Source organism: Hyposmocoma kahamanoa, unplaced genomic scaffold (genome assembly GCF_003589595.1).
Source record: "Hyposmocoma kahamanoa isolate Upper Pololo Valley unplaced genomic scaffold, ASM358959v1 114, whole genome shotgun sequence".
NCBI classification, from domain to species: domain Eukaryota; kingdom Metazoa; phylum Arthropoda; class Insecta; order Lepidoptera; family Cosmopterigidae; genus Hyposmocoma; species Hyposmocoma kahamanoa.
Window position 1 is genome coordinate 2,736,864 of NW_020653383.1, and position 6,000 is coordinate 2,742,863.

Sequence of the window (6,000 nt, forward strand, 5' to 3'; positions counted from 1 at the left end):
TAATCCAATATCATCATGATTAACACATATCACTCGTGAGATCACTATACCTTGATATGATAATAGACTGTTATTAACAGTCTGTATCACTTGATCCCTAAAGGTTCTATGAAATTTAGGGTAGATTCAAATACCAAGTTCATCTCTTAAGAAATGACTGTGACAAGCAGTGGCACATTTTTGGTTTAATAGATGGGTTGGTTGGGTTATCTAGGTTCAATTTATTTTTAAACAAATTTCAACTTTGTAAAGTTGCTAGCGACGTAATGAAAAAATGGAGACGATGCAGGGTTTTACAAAGAGCTTGTTCAAGTGTGAGCATGCGTTCAAAATTCAAATGAGTGGTTATCCGTAGCTCGTAGTACAACTACTACGTAGCATTTTGTTTATGGTGCGTAGCATTATGAATTCATAATGTAAAATTTAGTATTATGTTGTGTGATTGTAATTTTGAGTGTGGACGGTGTGCATTGAAAGAACATAACCATTAATAATCACTATTCGATATTGTGAATTTGAACACTCAGTGAATGATGTTAAGTTTTAATGTTCAATAGACGGTTTGAAAGTTTGATAAGCATCAAGCTATCAAACTGTGGCCCACCTCATTATGTATGTGTTTGTCGACTTTTGTACTTAATTCAAAAGCAATAGGTAAAAAATACAATATCAGAACATAAATTACTAATTTGAACTTGTAACATATTCAAACAATTTCAATGTATTGACGTAATGTATAATTCATGACTGTGTTATTAAGGTTAATTTATTCTGTTTTCAGTCATAATCAAAGTCTAACTGAACGAAATTTCATAAATATGAAAGGGAAATAATAATAATAATAATGCCAACCCTATAATGCCTTAGTAAACACCGAGCATTTTAGGCCCTTTACAGCCTGTGAAACATAATAATATTAAGAATAATAAATAACCTAAGTTTCTCATCCCGGTCTACCGTGTTATTAGGTATCAGGCAACTACTGCTCTTGAAAATTAAAATTGTATTATTTATTTTATATGTTTAAAGTTTATTTCATGCAAAACAATACAAATAGCTGACTTAATGCCATTAGACGTTCTCTACCTGGCAACTGAGCAACAAGATCTGGGTTCAGAATAACTAACAGGCGGTGCATAGCAATAACAAGCTAAGATTAAAAACAGATTAGGATCAAAGTTTATAAATAATTGTAATAAGTATATAATATGCACACATAAATATTCATACAATATGTAATAAAAAATCATAATACATGACTAACTATGTCCATATACAAAACAGTCTATGTCGTCTAATTTGAATTCTACAGTGTCGATCGGCAAAAAACACTTTGCGATAATCTCTTGCTTACATTGACCAAATTTTTGTCTCAATAAATATTAGCAGTAGAACTCCTTGTAAAAGGGTTTCACCAGGGAAGTACTGCCACCTCACCTACTTCTGCCGTCAAGCAGTAATGTGGGCATTTCTGCGGTCCGGTTTTGAAGGGTAAAGGTGCTAGTGAAATTACAGGCACACGGACTTGTCAACTTATCAGGGTGACAGGCGCAGTGACAGTGTTCCTCAGATCTTTGCGATTTAAAGCTCAGAATGGTAATTTTATGGACACATGTGTAAGATTACCACCAGGCACACGACTTGTTCGTCTCTTCACTTGGTGTAGTAAAAAAAACAATGTCAGATTGATGGGATGCTGATACTCTAACATGAAATTGCACACTAATTGCTTGGGAGTGGCAGAGCCTTTCAGAGTCGCCTGAAGAGTAAATGAGTAATATTTGTTATCACAGGTAGGACTAGTCTTATAGGCATTATAATATTGTGTCGGGCGCTTCAGAAAGCATTTCTAGTAGACATTACCATCTCACATGACGGGTTATGTAATAAATAAAATGTAATTTATAAAACTTAAATCAGTTGTAATCTTGAGAATACAGCAGAAGATCGATAGGCAGAGTGACGAAACCTCCTTGCCTGGCAGCTTCCCAGCTGCAACACTTGTTTGCGCGACTGTCCGGCGCCTTTGCTTTTATTCCAATATAGTAAACGCAGTACAGTCATGTATACAGTAAACGTGTATTTTTTCTTGTTAACTTTGTTGTTCAGCACGCGTATAAACTTCGATCGACTGCATTAAATTTCGTGTACATAGTTAAAGGTGCCTATATATTTACTCCATCTTCGACGATCGTTACTATCACCTATTTAACGATCGATAAATATTAAGGTTGATGTAGAATAAATTTGTATTTGCATCTACGTCTAATTGAGATACCACAGTGTCCATCGTCAAAAAATACTTTGTCGGTAATCTCTTGCTTACATTTCCTCAATTTTGTTTGATTACACGTGTCGATCGGCAAAAAATCGAGCAGATCAGTGGGCACCATAACGCTGTGCATGTTTCACATAATTGCGTGTAAATTATTCGTGTAAACAAGGCATCATGGTACTCGTTGGTGACATGGTTCGAGCACATAAATGAGTCCACGGCCGAAGATGCACAAGAGCATTGGTGAACAAAAGTTTGTAAAAAGGTCATATAGTAATGTGCAGAACTTCTTACATGCACACAGATCATATTTGCTCTCCATATCATAAGTAACGTAAATTACATTTTTAACGAAATTGTGTTATTAAATTAACGTACCTGGGACTAGCGAAACAAGATCTAGAACCACCTCTAACTGGTTTTCCCACCAAATCCAATAATCACACTCCTTGTACCTGGCCATCGGCAGACATCGAGTATCGAACCAGAAGTAGACACCAAATGTAATTTAATTTGTTTGAAAACTATTCCGCCAAATTATTACGGTGACAACTGCGCCCCGATTGGCCAGTCCGAATTCGAAACAATAGACGGGTGTCGTCAATTGTTTCACTTCACATCGACCTGTTTGTGACGGTGTGACCTCCTTACACCGTCATCTCACCTCTTTGTATCTCCTCTCTCCGCTTGTATCCTATCATTTTTCATTTTACGTGTATTTAAATTTTAAATTTGAATTGTTCCATCTTCCTTCACTTTCTCATTTTGTTTTCGTACAGTCGGAGCTCTTTCAAATTCCATCGCGTATAATCGTCAATTCTGGTTCTTTACTACGTTTATAATCATTTCATAAGCTAAATCATGTGTAATGATTTATAGCAGTCTACGTCTTCTGTAATTTAGTTACTCGGCCCACTCGGCTACTTAGGGTTACAACCCTTTCATGTTTAACTGGAGCTTTGCTATAATGGACGAGAATTGAAAAATTACATATTGAATTACCGATGAAATGTGATTCCGTTTGTTTTGTAATTAGATGCACACCACCGAATGGAACAGTCCCCATTGTTGATTGTCTTTATTACAATAAATACAGAATATTTTTGGAATACGGAGATATACATACAGGTCAGATAATGGCGCTGTAATATTCCAGCTTTCTAATTTGTGATTTCACCTAGCGCAAATTAAATTGGTTATCACAGCTTTAGTCTTTTATTAACAATATATTGAACCCATTATGTTCCTGAAATAAATGCCAATACTTCGAAAGTTAGTGAAATGCAAATGTGTTAGTTATGACATGCAGAAATTTAGGCTCTATCTTTCAAAGTTATTGTTATTAACGTACCCAGTCACTTTTAAGCTCCTGTTTCGTAAGATTTTCGCAGCCTATGATTTCAATTTCTTGTTTACTGCTATTTTATTACAATACGGCGTAATAGCGTGACGACACAGTGCTATAAATTCCCGTTGCCAAATGTTTGTCTCTCAGCGAGGGGCAAGGAGAGGGATAAGAAAATGTAAGCAAACTATTGTGTATCTTGTACACTTTATATGTATATTTTAAATTGTATGCAAAGAAAATATGGTAAAAACGTATATTTGGAACACCCTATTTAATAACGTTAGCTTATAAAAACTACTTCTTCTTGTGGTAAAGAGTTTTTTCATCCAAAGAGTAAGGGCACCTGAGCAGGTCGCACTACATAATGCACGTTTGCAGCTCGCGAGTCTTTCGCAACAATCACATACGCCAAACGTGTATGCACCCTAATGGCTAGTCCTATTTGTTTTGGATGTTTTTGGATATACACAAACGATGTACATCTGAGCCTTTTATTATTACAAATAGGTAGATATTTCAACATAAATAATTTCATCAATCTTCAGAAGATACAGCCGTGGTAGCCTAATGATATGACCTTTTTTTTATAATACCTAGTGTCGGGACGAATAAGTCGTGCGCCTGATGGTAAGCGACACGCCTGTCCATGTGACGATGCGACCTCTTACATCGTTCTCCCTCCTTTTTATGACCCTTTTCTCTAGTTCCTGGCCACCTTGAACACCGCCGTAAAGTTGCCTGCTTAGCGGTATTTTACAGGATATATCACGGAGAGTGTGCGATGGAATTACACGATTTAATTCCGCCTTCCCCTTTCCATCATCGGGGGAATAGGCGTAGGTTTGGCTTCCACCCCTATGATGTGGATATTCCAAAGATTAGCACGAAGCGTTACGCTTCCACATTAATATGGCGAACGGCTGTGGAGTGGAATTCCCTGCCTGCAGACTTGTTCCCTGAACGTTATAACTTGGAGCTTTTCAAGGCGAGAGTGAATAGGCATTATCTAGGTGTGCATGCTCCATCCCATCCCGTCCCATCGTCACTTTCCATCAAATGCACACTTACATTAGAATAAAAAAAAAACCTACTTTGAAATTTTGAATCGTTCTTAAATTCCTTTTCTTCTTCGTCACTTACCTTTCTTCTTTCCGTCGCCACTCTCTACTAAATTTCCGAACCGAGCTCACGTGCTCGACTTCACATAGATTTCTGACCAGTTAAATCAAGTAACCTAAGTGCTTATAAAGTATTATATTTGTAGTATCATTGAAAATCATGTAACCGAACCGCTTATAAAGCATAGTATTTCTAGAAATTACAGGATAACTTCTTTTTTACAATAACCTGTATATAATTTAAATACGGAGTGTTTTTATACGATTGTATCTGTTTTTATATCATTGTGTGTTGTTACAGCCTATATGCTTTTATTTTACCTGTTCTTTTCCCTTCTTGTACTCATTCTTTATTTCTACAATACAATTCATGAACGTGGACCGAGCCTTTTATTTAATTAGGCGAAGCCCGCGTGATATCCATAACAGTTGTAATGCCGCCCAGAGCTTCAAGTAGCAAATATCTGAGGGACATTGCCACTACGCCTGTCGCCATAAGACATAAGTTGACAAGGCCCATGTGCCTGTAATTTAACCAGCACCCTTACCCTTCAAAATTGGAACGCAGTAATGTTCACATTACTTACTACTTGGCGGCAGAAATAGGCAAAGTGGCGTTACTTTCGTGGACGAACTCTTTCACAACGAGCTCTACTACTGCTAAAAACCTACCTACCGCTTCTAAAGCACCTTTGCGTTTGGGAATTTAGGTATGAGCTTTGCGGTGAAGTTAAACAACTTGAGGAAACCTGCACATATCTACAAAGCAATTGAATGATGTGTGTGAAATTTCCAACGCGCTATGTGCGTGTGTGGGAACTATAGCCCAAGCGATCTTATTGTGTAAGGCAGTAGTGGGACTATACAGGCTAACTATTATTATTAATATCTCCTTAATAAAATTAAATATACACTGTAAGTTGGATTGCCTGTCAAATTCGCACTATGACCTCACAAAAACAATTCACTGTCCATGGAGTTTACGTTCCCCTTTCGAAATTCGTTCACCTTTTCTTTCATAGCAAAATTGTATCATGACGTGCCATTTGCCATGCAAAAAAAGCAATTCTGTTGCTTGAAGCTGTAAAAATAAGCAATTCAGAAAAAGTTGCTCCGTGACTACCTTTTTTAGATTTTGTCACACTTTTAAGAAATTTTTGTTTAAGTTTTATTATATTTTCAGTTTCACAATTATTTGTTATTTTTCTTTTTAGGTTATATAGCTATTTGTCAATAAATAAATACTATTAACTATTGAG